The sequence below is a fragment of the Monodelphis domestica genome, chromosome 7, assembly GCF_027887165.1.
Source record: "Monodelphis domestica isolate mMonDom1 chromosome 7, mMonDom1.pri, whole genome shotgun sequence".
NCBI classification, from domain to species: domain Eukaryota; kingdom Metazoa; phylum Chordata; class Mammalia; order Didelphimorphia; family Didelphidae; genus Monodelphis; species Monodelphis domestica.
In genome coordinates, this window is record NC_077233.1 from 74,775,095 (window position 1) to 74,789,314 (window position 14,220).

The following is a 14,220-nucleotide window of genomic DNA, read 5'->3' on the forward strand; positions in this document are numbered from 1 at the left end:
ATGTCTAGCCATATGGGACCACCTACAAGTACCATCTCCTATGTCTAGATTCTATTGGGGATACTGGGAATAGATATTCATAATTTGGTGGGGAAGGAAACAATTTTTTGGAAGGCTGGGGTAGAATTTTCTATGCTTTTAAAAATAAAAGAATCATTCTCCTCTCTCTTTTCCAAATGTGGCCAAAGTTAGAGAGGAAGATAAAAGAAATACAGATAAGAGAAATATTAGAAATGTTTGGAGTAACTGTTAGATAATCTGGTTGGTTATCTGACTGGTAAGGAAAATGTCCAATCAGAATATAAAAGAAACAAGACTGGTATTATTTTTACCACAATTTAAAAGAAAGCTAGGAGATATTTCTAGGAATTAGTCAGATAAAGAAAGTTGCAGTCTAATAAAAGTTTTTGGTGATTTGGAAAAAAAGAGGAGAAGAAAGATTTTGATCCTATTTACATAAGAATACAGGATAATGGAAATTTTATATTGTTTATAGTGTAAGATATGCAGCTTAGATTTCCTGGCTCCTAAAGTGGGGAATGAGAATGGGATACTGAATGCATTGGGACATTTCTTATCCAGAAAGCCTTTAGGACAGGTAAAAGTGAATGAAGACTAAGAATTTGTCAGACTTTTTGGTTTGTTTAAAAGGAAATAGGGGGAAAGTTATATCTATCTGAAAATGCCCCTCAAATGTCTTTCTTTCAATATAAACTAATTAAATCATTCTCCTATTGGTGGTGGTGGATTGCAGCTATCAAGACCAGGAATAGAGCTAAACCTCAAAATATAGACAAAAGCAAGGGGAAATAGATCCCAAAGTAAGTAAAAAAAAAAACAGAGGAAAACAACACTAGAAAATATTTAAAGAAAACACAAGCTCAGAAAAGGGTAATCCTACAAAAATAAAAACATTTTAAGCATGAAAGAAAAATGTGAAAGAATGTCAAGCCAAAATGAACCCTTGGAAGACCTATAAAAAAGATAGAAAAACAAATAATGAAAATTTTAGAAGAAAAACTAGGGGAGAAATTATGGAAAAAATTAAATGATTAGACCAAAAACTTACAGAAGGAAATAGTTTCCCAAGAAAGGAAAAACAATAATTTAAACAGGAAAGTAATTCCCTAAGAAATGAATTACAAAGCCTCAAAGAGGAAAATGACTCTAAGGATTAAAATGGAATGTAATAACTACCAGAAACAGCAGGAAACAGCAAAGCAAATTCAATTGAACAAAGGAACAAATAGAAGATACATTGCTCCCTCACCTATCAAGGGAATTACATTCCAGAGACCCCTGTAATACGTGAAAATCCACAAAATACTGGTATTATAATTATTTGATTATATATATATATATATATATATATATATATGTATATATATATATATTAAGGCTTTATAAACTCTTACCACTTAACTACAAACCTTTTTCACACTCTTATTAACCTATAGTCACTGAGACAATCAGCAACCAGGATACAGAACACAGCACTGTGGTTGGTCGCCTTTCATTCCATCAGCCAATATTGTGCCATGATAAGTGTAACTCTGTGATACAGAATTATATAGATAGATACATAGATATAGATAAAGATATAAATATATGTTTAAAACCTCAATACAATGAAGGCATGATAAATGAACCCCAATATAGTAAGGGACAACTATAATAAGACATCTCTCACTGATAAAACAACTGACATGGAAAATAGATCCAGGAGAAATAATTTAAGAATTATTGGACTGATTGAAAACCATGGTAATAAATAATCTAGACATCATATTAAAAGAAATTATCATGGAAAACTTCGGTGATATTCTTGAACAAGAGAGGAAAATATGTAAGTCACATATTCTGGAAAATTATTATTATCCAACTTTTCCTGTTAGCCAAAGTCTACAAAAGAATCATATTCTCAGGACAAATAGAATATGAAAAACTATAGACTGAATGTATTGTAACAATTAAAAGGTAGTCTGGAGGCTTAGCACCAGAGTTATAACCATTTATTGAGAGAGAGAGAGAGAGAGAGAGAGAGAGAGAGAGAGAGAGAGAGAGATTGAGTGGCATTGTCTTAACTAGAACTGATTATTCATTTGGCTGTTTAAGACCCTATCCTGACCTAATCTCCCTAGGTTTCTGTGAGGATCACATGATTTTAAAGTATGTAAAACATATACCTGGTGTAAAGGAAGAACTAGGTAAATATTAAGTATTGTTGTTATATCTCTAATTAGATTTAATTGCTTCATCCTAGATAACTTTATATGGGCTTTATGATGTGATTAATATAAACTGTGAAAGGTGATAAAATGACACTCCTAAGGTAAATTGGAAATACAATTTCTTGAATTAAGGTCACCTGACTAGTAATGTATTTCATTTCATGTTTCAAGTCCATTTTGTTGTTTATGATATTGTGAAATTTGGTAAACTTTTATATAAATTTACTGTTAGGAAAGCACCTTGTTTTATAATCTTAGTTTTGTTTGTTTCTGAAGAAGAAATATAAACTAAAATGATTTTGTTATTACATGTGAAAATTATGAGATTATTAAGTAATTCGGGGTTATTTTTATGATGTTAAAAACTATCAAGTATTTATGTGAATATAATTGAAAAGGGAAAAAATGATAATTGATTATTATCTAATAAAAGGTAAATAGACCTTGTAAACTTATATGCTTTCTTAGGACTATCTACTCCCGAACCCTTAGGAATTTGTTGTGTTGTGAAATTCCTACTGAGTAAATGGTATATAAATACTACTTGTACAACATTTGGGGCAAAATTTTCAAGCCTATTTATACTTGACAGAGAGTTTTAGCTATGGTTATTAGTCTATCATTTGTGGAATTTATGAAGTTATACTTAGATTAGAATATATTGAAATTATATTTTGAAACAACTCAGTCTTAATAAACCCCTTAATCTTAAAGATTTATTTTTGCCTTAAGAGTTAAATAAGACATAGGTATCTGTTGTTTGAAGGTTAACAACATTGGCAACTGTTGTTTTCCTGGTCTTGTGAAATTCACTATGTTTAATTTCAGACTGCAATTATTTTCTTGCTTGTGATAGTGAAATATTTTATATCAGAATGTGTTTAGAATTTAAGAGAAGAAAAGAAAAGGAAGAAAGAGATGTTGAGTTAACTTTTAAAGAACTAGTAAACTTTGTTATTGTAACACATACAAGAGGAATAATAATTTAACTGTTGGTTGTGATTAGTGAAATTTGCCATTTGAAATGAATTCTCATGAGATTTGTAATATGATATGATTCTGAATATTGATTTCAAGAATGATTATTTGCATTGTCATGAGACTAATAGTTCATTACTCAAGAGGGATGCTACATGATGGTAGAGGAAGAAAAGTCAGGAAACTATTACAGTTGGGAGGTCTATGTCTGTGAAAAGCTGAGAGGATGACTTGTAATGGTTGAAAGTAAGATTCTTTTGAATGTTTTTCTCCATTATAATACTTCCTTTTGAACAGCAATGCTTTACATTTGGTGAAATCATAAGTCTGGCTTTGGCATCCTAGAAATGGAAATGGAATTTTATGTAATTGACTAATCCAGAAACTTAACTATGGCTTTTACCTGAAGTCAAATGGAGCTAAGAATGCTTTATCTTTGTTTATCTTTGTTGTATTATTCCATGACTGTAGGCTTGTGTTTGAAGCACTAGTTTTGATACTGTTATAATCATATCCCTGCCTCTTCCTTTCATAAAAATTTTCTATTACCAAGGCAGTGTAATGATTGAAATTCTTAAAAGTCTATATTTCTTCATTTTGAAGTAATTTATTTATTGAATACTCAAGATATCCTAAACAGGTCAGTTGACACCCTTCACAATCTAAATGGACACTAAAGAGAGCAAACTTCTCTCTCACAGCTGTTTATATTCCTCTGGGAGCTCATCACTCAGGCTCTTCCTTGGACATTCCAAGATTTCTCTGATTTGTAAATAGCCACTGAGGAAGTGGACTTAGAGACCTCAACTTCTCCCTCATTATTTCTTCCTAGGAAGGAGTAGGTCTTTGTTCCTAGAAGGTGGATGCTAATACACCCTTTCTTTCATGAGACATGGCTAGTCCAACATGGATGCAGATATTGTTGACTCCCTTTAATCTCTCCTGTGGGTGAGGATTCACTTTGCCTTTAATCCTTTTTTAATATCTAAGCAAATGAAAGAATGACAACTTATTTTCATAGCTTGGAGGAAAAACTGTTTCATCCTGACCCTAGGATTAGACTGTTCTTGGTGGGAAAACAAAAGGGAAAATAATTTCACAATTGAATATTGATTTTCCACAGCATTATAAGAGAAGTGGTTTATCATTGTAGTGCTGACTCTATTAGTTATTAGATCAATACTATGTTATTTGAATTAATATAATAAACTTCAAGTAAGAAAAATCTTGCTATTTTGATTTGAATTTGTAGTTATCCCATAAACAAAGCAAGAGTTAAATTGGTGCTAAACTTGCCATATGTAGAAGATTAAGTCCCTGAAGAATCTCAGTTTTTCAGAATGAGATTGAAATAAACAAAGATGAATGAGCTTGAAAAATTATATATTTATATATAAAAATAAATTTTGATTTCTGAGGTAAAAGTCATAAGCCTCTTCTCTTTTTGTTTTAATGAATAAAAGTTCATTACAATCAGTTATCATAGTGGAGAACAATTTAGGAACTATCTTTTGTTTCCTTAACGAGAATCTGATTTTACATAGGGCTCTTATTTAATCTGGGATTAATGCCTGTGTGTAGAGTATGTCCTGAAATACAGTCATACTAGCATGTCCTGAAATGTATGTGAACTACTTAAGAGTTGATTTAAAGATTATCCAAATATTTAAAGAAATTCAGAAAGCAGCAGTCTATGTTTGTGTAATACTTATGTCCATTTGAATATGGTTAATAACAGAACATGTTTTACTAAACAACTAATTTCTCTGTATACTCTTTGGGTTGCATTTGGAATTAAATTAGCATCTTAAAGCAAATTCATTTGATAACTCAAGGATAAAAGGCATCTACTTACAATGAGTGGTGGTAATTATATATTTATGTATAGGATTAGGTCTTTAAAATCTTTTCTCCTAAATTAATGAGGATGATTTTTTTTTAAAGAAATCAGTGAGGTGAAGTGATAATATGTGTCAAACAATATGCTCTAGAAATTTGGTTCAGGATTTTGCATATTAAATTGTGTTGATATTTACAAAGAAGAAAGATAGATAGAAGTGGTATGTGAAAAATGAAATTCACTGAAGTTTCAGGCATATAATGTGTTCGTAATATAATATTCTTATGTATTATGGCTCAATTGTTAATAAGAACAAAATCATAAAGTTTGATCTAATTTTCACTACATGACCTAGTTATTGGGAAAATGGAATTTAGGAAGGAGTAATAAATTTATTTAAGTCCTGGTATGATCAAATACTTAGTACTTTGCAAGTGATTCACAAACAGAGGAGCAAATCCAGTGGCAGGAGACCACTCTAGAAATGACTGAGGAGGACTATTCTAGGATGTTGCAGAAATGATGTTTCCAGACTTAAGACAATTGCATGTGTCAACTGTAAAGATTAAAGTAAACAATCAGTAACTAAGTATTATATTTTGAAAGTTTTATTAATAATAACTAAGTTAACGGAAGTACCTGAACTCAACCCAGTCACATGACAAAAATGATGATATGGGAGGAGTTACAGCCAGTTAAATACCAGTAACATGAACTCACCAACATGGAGACACAGGAGAGATCATAAGGAATTTTGGGAAATACTAAGGACTTCTGAGGAATGAAGTCAAAGGTCCATTTTTACATACTCCCCTGTGATCCTATTGAGAGACCAGTCTCCCTCAAAAGATCATGGAAACATAATCAACTTTAAAATTGCAATAATTTGTGGGTAATAGGGAAAAATAGCAAAGCCAATGATTACTAGGTTGACAAAAAGTCAATTTGGGGGCAGTCCCTTTGGAATAAGAGTATACATTCAAAACAAAGGCATTTCAACCCCTCATAGTTCAATTCACATTCCAAAGTTCACTCTGGATCTTCTGGGGCAGCATGTGGTCTCTGTAGGCATCTGTCTTCATGGCACATTCTGGATCCTTGGAGGTAGTATGTTTCTTATCCTAAAACTGCTCAAATTTAAATCAAAGTTCCAACAATAACTTGGCCCCCCTGAAGTGAATAATAACAAACACAGGGATCACTCAGGGATGTATGACTGAGTTATGAGGTATATGAATCAATTTGTAAAAGAAAATAAAAACATCAAAAAATCCAAATAAAAGACAAAAATAACTTGCGGATATAATACAAAATGTAAAAGTCTTATGTCTAAAAAAAATCTAAGTAAAGGAAAAACAAACTGAATAAACTCAAAATAGTGTGAAGATTAGATTTAGCTATCTCCTGATTGTAACAATGAAGGTACTTATCTTTTCCTTTATTGGAAAGATTGTATTGTAATCCCTATCTATTTTTAGATTTTAATCCCCAAAATGATAACTCAGTATTTGAAGCAGATCTACCTATTTTAATCTACAAAAAAGTAACTAACCACTAAAAGTGCGAACTAACTACTAAAGGTGTGATATAACCAAAAAAGATTTAACTAACCACAAAAAGGTGTGAACACCCATTTCATGCACTGAGAGGGAGGTCTGTGACCCACATGTGAAAGAGTTGGCAGTCCTGGAGAGGAGCATCTGCTGTAATTGGTAAATGTAAAATTTAGGGGAGGTCACACAAGAGAAAAAGATCTTTAAATAGAGGACCACAGAGTGCAGAGAATATAGATTGAAGAACTCTGACTTGGAGCTGGAGGAAAAAGAGACACTTGAGTAGAGTCTGGAAGACAAATCTCAGACTTCGATGTGGAACTCAACCCTGGAGGAGCTCCTGCAGGAGACCTCAGACTGCTTTCATTTTAGAAGGTCACCATGGTGAGTGTAAAGGCAGACTTAGTTTCCCTGCCTTTCTGGAGGTATGAACTTCTGTCTTGAGACTCCTTTTCCCTGATTAGGGCCTTAGAATTTCTACCTAACTCAGAGAAACCCAGAGTTTTCTCTCCCCTTTTCACACTTCCTTAATATCTTCCCTCTATTGTAAAATAAACAACCATAAATTCCATTTTTACTTTAGTAATTCATTTTGGGATTTGGAAATTAAATCCCTGGCAACCACAAAATTAATATATTCAAGTCCAACCAAAATAAAAATTTAACAGTAGTTAGCAATAAACTTCTAGATCTCTTTTAAAGTTTCCTTCCCCTCCCCCAGTTCTTATAAACCATTTGCATTTCTTTTGTCAGAGCTCTGAAGTTCATCATAATGAGGGAAAATTCTGCACTGAACATAGTATGGAGGGATCTCAAATTGAATGTATTGTAGAGGTTGGGCAAGCCCAAATGCCAAAAGTGTGTAGAAAGATGAATCTCCCATCTGAATCTCAGGATTATTCAAGCTAAATGCAAGGACCAGTAGTAAGAAAAGACATTCTAAAACTTTGAGCTGCTTGAGTTCTATAAGGCTCTATGGAATAGAAGCTGTTTGAGTATTATTCAAAAAAAAACTGAAAGAGGTCTGTTTATATAGTAAACAAGTAAGGAGACAAAACTCAAGGGAAAACAATAACATATTTGCATATGAAAGAATGGCATTTTTGTTTGGTGTTTCCAGTCAAGAGAGAGAAGCAAAAAAATAAAAGGTTCATTTCTCAAAATGGACTATAAATCCACTGATCTGGACTAACTGCCCTCCCGGTGAAAAAACTTGATTAACAACCTTCTAAACTAGGAGTCCAGGGTCAGTTTAAAAAAATATGCTTGAAAACTACTAGGGGTGGGGTTTCTTTTCTCCAAGCTGAAAAATGGCTAAGACAGGCTAGAAAAACCCATGTGGAGTGTGGAAAAGGATTGGGGTGGAAAGATTTTTATATGTCACTCTCTGTAAAGAGGCTTGACTTCGAGAAAGTAGTGGGATGCTACATCAGAGCAACACGCTGCTGGACAAGTGCATGAGGGGATTCCAGGAGCAGCTGGGCTGGGAGGCAGGAAGATTGGGTCATCATCAGCAGGAACAGGAGATGGGAAGCAGGGTGTGGCAGGAGCACAGACCTACCCAGTCACAGAAACCTCTTGGTGGGCAGTGACCAGGCAAACTTACAATCTTTACTGTAAGGCTATCTGCTCAGAAATTTTGAGAATTTGTAATTGCTTAGTAGTAAGCCATATGTAAAGATTAAAATTAATAATAAATAGCCAAGTATTATATTTTAAAAGTTTTATTAATAATAACTAAAGTAAAAGGAAGTACCTGAACTTAGCCAAGTCACATGACAAAATGGCCCGAGTAGGAGGAGTTATAGCCAGTTAAATACCAATAAGGTGATCTTGACAAAGTGGAGACACAGGAGATTGTTAACATGAAATTTAGGAATCCCAAACTTGTGGCCTAGTGGAATCTGATGAACCCCAATTTTCAGATTTAGCTTGTAGATTGGAGACCCCAAAGCTTGTATTTGTTCCCTGTTATCATGAGAATCTGCCCTGAAGGGAATCCCAAGTTAGCAGTTTCAGACTGAGTGGGAGATCCTCAGGGAAATGACAATTCTGGTTGGGTGAGACTAAGCATATGCTAAGGACTCTCTTTATTTTCCATAGTCTCCCCTATTGTATTAGAACCTTTCCCAAGAAGGTCCACACCTGAGCAGGAACCATTCTTTAGTATCCATTGTAAGCAGCCCCTTCTCTTACACTCTAGCCTCTAGCTATGATTCCTTTCCCAAGTTTGATTGTATCCTCTCAGTGTAGTTTGAACACTCCCATTTCCTTGTAGCTATAGTGATGTCAATCATCTTTCCCTGCCCCTGGATTCCCCAAATGGTATATAAGATCCCCACATTCTTTTGTTCCTCAGAGTCCATCCTGAGTAGGTGGCACTCCCAGGGGTCAGTGACCAGGGCGGCTAGACTCTGTGCAGTCTTGGGGAGCAGCTCTGTTGTCATAACCTAGTAGCGCTAACCCCTTTTTCCCTTGATTAAAGAGTGATTTTGACTATTTGATAGTTCTGCATTTTTTCTAGTTAACAAGATTATAGGGAATTTTGGAAAATACTAAGGACTTTTGGGGAATGAAGTCAAAGGTTCAAAGTCTCCATTTATACACAACTTGGAAAACCACAGGCCCACTGTAGTGGTCAGAAAAAACCAAATGTTTAACCAGTATAAGAGACAAGTCCTTAATAATCAGCCACCACACAAAGCCAAGTGCTATATATCACATATAGCCAAAGCTCTGGGGCTCTGGGGACAGTGTCTCTGGGAAATTCACCATCAAAGATGATTTTTTTTTTTCCAAAAATAATAGAACATAGGGGTCTTATATACCTTTTGGGGAACTAAGAACAGAAAGCATACTCTGACTGTTTACAAGCAGACTTGGGAAAGAGGCTGTAGCAAGAGCCTGGGGTTATTAGGGGGGTGTCCTAAACTACAATGGATACAAAAGGAGAGTTCCAACAAGGGTCTGGGCTATCCAGGAGTGGTCTCTAATAGAATGGGAGAAACCTCTAAGAAAAAAAGGGTATTTAAATTTTGATTATATCTACTAGTCCCACCTCAACTGGGATCCTTAAGTATTTTAAGGTTTATTGTTTGGTCAGAGACTAGTTCAGTATAGAACTTCCTTCAGAAGAGTTCTCAAGGGATTGGGGGAAAACTTGAGATTCCCCAAAATCCAGGTAAAACTTTGGATATCGGGTACTCAAGATGAAATATACTGCTTAATTGAAATTTGGGATAGGTTACACAGGGTATCAATGTTAATTGATAGTGGTGATCATTATTGTATTACTTTGATGTTTTATTTCAGAATATTTATGCTTACTGAGTTTTCTTGGTGACACTGATATGTACATGTTCCCTTTAAAATTAGTGCCTAATTGACTCTCTCAGTGACTTGATTTATAATATACCTTGGTTTACAAAGAGGGATTATTTAACAAGATTTTTCTCCTTAGTGTGAATATATGGGTTTGTGAGTCTGTGTACAGTATATGTTTATTCAACTTTATGACATGGATAGAAACATGTGATTATGACACTTGTTTCCTATTGTAAGTTTATATCTCCTAGCTTTTAGATGCTAATACTTGCTCAAACTGGTTTGGTACAAGAAGCAGAGATTAGGATGCAAAGGAGTTATATAAGACTGTGGTGCTTCACTATATAACTTTGTGTATGTGTGTGTGTGTGGGTGTGTGTGTGGGTGTGTGTGTGTGTCTGGCTATTACCATAGGTGTTTTGTTATTCAGTCATTTATATATATATATATATATATATATATATATATCCCCATTTGATAATAACCATATTATATATATATATATCCCCATTTGATAATATCCATATATATATTTATTTTTGATAATAACCATATATGTATATATATATGGTTATTATCAAATGGGGAAAGTACTGAAAGTTAAGTTGACTCATTGATTCATTGTTCTCAGCCCTGCTTGTCAATTAGTATTTGGAGAGATTTTGTCAGGGAAAGTGTCACTGAGTCAGCAGCATTTTGCATCACTATATCTTATTCCCATAATGTTTGTTCCCTCTCCCTGTAAATTGTAATTCCATTCCTATCTTGAAAAGGAACTCAGATACAAGAGTCTAATCTCTCTTGCTAATGTGGTCCTATTCAAAATATCTTATAAAAGCTAGCCTACCTTGAAGCCATTTGCTGATCTCCAGTGATAAGACTTTATTTATAATTCATTTTAATTCTCTTTGTTCTGAGTTTTGCCTCTTTAATCAGTATGAAAGCCTAAAACATTTTTCTTCTCAATAGCAAGTGGTAAGGATCAGTATGGGAGAGAGACAATTTGAAACTCAGTTTAAAAAGAATAAAATTTTAACAATAAGTAATGTTTTAAAAAAAAACAGAAAAAAGCTGAAAAAATTAAAAACAATGCTAAGAACTGACAGATTATTATTTGAAACCACATAAAATAAGTTAAGACCTTTAGGGGGCCAAGGAAGACAGGGTGACTATCTTGATGTTTCTATAATATGATAGTAAGATAGCAGACTCTTGAAGTTGAAGAACAAGATTAGTTCCTGTTAGAATATGCTAATTAAAGCTATGAAGCAAAATGTTTCTCTAAGCCAGGACAATACAAAGGCTTGAGTACTGAAGTTCCAAGAAGTGAAACTATATAGACTAAATTTACTTTGCCATTCAATACTATTTCATTATGTTTATTAGGAATCCAAGTGAAACTATAAGGTCTGGGGATTGCTTTAAATAGAACTCATTTAGCCAAAAAAAAATGTTTTAGAGATTTTCAGTGGGTCTGGAAAACTTGGTCCCATTTAGAAAATAAGTGAAATCTGATAGCTATAATGATGTAGGCAGTTCCATGGGAGAGTGAATAGAGTGCTCTCAGCCTAGAGTTAGGGAGATTTATCTTCCTGAATTCAAATCTACCCTCAGATATGTATTATCTGTGTGACACTGGACAATTCAGTTTTCCATTTGTTTCTATTTTCTCATATGTAAAATTGACCTAGAGAAGAAAATGGAAATGACACTTCTATTTTTGCCAAGAAAACTCTAAATGAGGTCAGAATAATTCAGAAATGACTGAAAAATGACTGAACATGATGATAGCTGATTTGATTTGTTTTGAAATTAGAGATATTACCAAATGGAGATCATATACTACAGCATTGTCTTGCACTGTGTTCCATGACATCAAAGGTAATGAAATTTATAAGAGGTGAAAATCAGCATGACTGAATGTCATGGGAACTGAAATGATTTATATCTCTTTTGAAAAACTTGCCCTTTAATTCAGAATAAGCTTGGGAAAATGTGCTCTCTGAAAGTTATTATTAATATAATTGAGATAAAATTATGCTTTCATCATTAATAATTAAAAGATATGTACAAAAGTATTCAGATATCATGATAAACAATAAAAGGAGTGATTTTATTTAAAAACATTTTTAAACCTTAATCTTCTGGCTTCGGAGTCAATACTGGGATTGGCAGAAGAGTGACAAAGGCTAGGCAATGGGGTCAAGTGACTTGCCTAGGGTCACACATCTGGAAAGTGTAACAATTAAAATTACTTTCTCTGCTAAAAGTATTATATTTAGAGGTTTATTAAAGATTAAGAAATAAAGAAAATACAAAATAATAAAGCACACGCCAAGGAGGTCCAAAAGCCCATTCAATTTCACTTACTCTACATCTTGAGAGAGGCATGTGCTTGGAAGCCGAAGCAGGAAGAGAGATTGTAGGCGGTACAATCAGTTTAAATACCCCTTTGTTCTTGGCCCAGGGAATTCTGGGAACTACCAAGGACTTCTGGGAATTGAAGTCTGGGGTTCAAATCTCCATTTTTATAGAAGTGTCTGAGGCTAGATTTGAACCCAGGACCTCCTGTCTGTAGGCCTGACTGTCAATCCACTGAGCCACCCAGCTGTCCCCCAAAATAAGTGATTTCATTAATAGAATATATTACATATTAAAAGTTTTTTAATATATAAAATATTTTTATTGTGCTTGTAAGTAAATATAACTTTTTTTCTTTATCTTATGTGATTTCCACTACATTTAATGTTAGAGTCTTTTACTAGAAATTGAAAATATTTGATTCCTGAAGCTTGTCAGCCCCATTGACATATTAGTATTATCACTATTGAAAGATGAGGAAAAGGGAGAAGTGAATGGCTAGGTAGGGGAGAAGGAAGAAATAAAGGGCAATATAAATAGAATGGAGAGGATATATTGAGAGATACTAGAAAGGAGGAAAGGACTATATATGAATTTAAATAAATAAGGGGAAGAGTGCTTGTATGAGAGATAAGTCAAAGATGATTTTGAGGTTATCAAGGTAGTGGAAAGATAGTTATGTCTTCATAAAAAACAAAATTGAAATAAACTTTTGAAGGGGAGATGACTATTTTATTACCTGCCCTCTTGGGGAAGAAGAGGAGTGGGAGGAAGAGAATATGAATTGAAAAAAATAATAGGAAATGATTAGTAAAATTGTATTGACATATAAAACAATTTAAATAGGCAAACAAAAGTAAAGAAAGGGTAGTGAGAATTTTAATTGGAAGTTCCAAAGGTACATTTAGATATAAAAGCTGGAGTGAAGAACATAGATTCCAAGGTAATTATGTATGTCATATCTAATATATGAGACTTTGTTATGCACAGATAAATATTTTCCCCTCTGGGAATGAATGTAATCAACAAAAGGGAATACATTATTAAAAAAAAAAAGTAGAAAACCTGAACGTATGTAATATTTACAGTGTCATTGGGATTGGACTGGAAATTTGGACCCTGATAACATTATTTTATAAGAAACAAAATGACCCCAAGCACTGACAATGACTGTTTCCAGTAGTAAATTGTGGCTTGACAGATGGGGAGGGACATGAAACAAGAAATATTCACACATTATTTCATCTAATACACATTTAATTAGCAGCCACTCAACTAGACATATCCTAGCTGTATGTTCCTGAGTTCAAGTAGACTGAATAAAAAAGAGGTAGTCAAATCTCAAAGAAAGTGGTTGATTTAGATACCTAAGAGTGGTGGATGAATGGGTGAGTAAAAGGAAATACTGGACATGGGCTACTCACTTAGAATCCATGGAGATATAGAAAAAGGTTTTTGCTGTCAGAATACATATAAGCTATGAAGATGAATCTGAAAGTCCAATAAGAATCTGTCAACCTGTTTAGTAAGAAATAAGTTAAATTAATTAAAAAAAACCTATGGAGAATTATTTAATGTCTATTCTCTAATTAATTCAGATCTCAGTAACGCTTAAAAAAAAAACCTTTAGGACTCCCATCTAATCTCTTCTTTGCAGTCATATGCACATTGTATTGGTCTTTTGAACTGGGTTATTATGAATATATGGTCCAAAGGATATTTTTTCAAGCTATTGCATATGATGATGAGTGTCTGCCTATCTGAGATTAGAAGTGAATCAGTAAATATACACAAGTGAACGTAGTATACTCCAGGCAAAGTAAGGAAAAGAAAAAAATCCAAGCAGATCATACAGTTCTAGAAATCTCTCTTCTTCAGCTGGGAAAGAAATAAAAATGCAAACAAACAAGTCTTTTCTGAATGGAGAATAAGC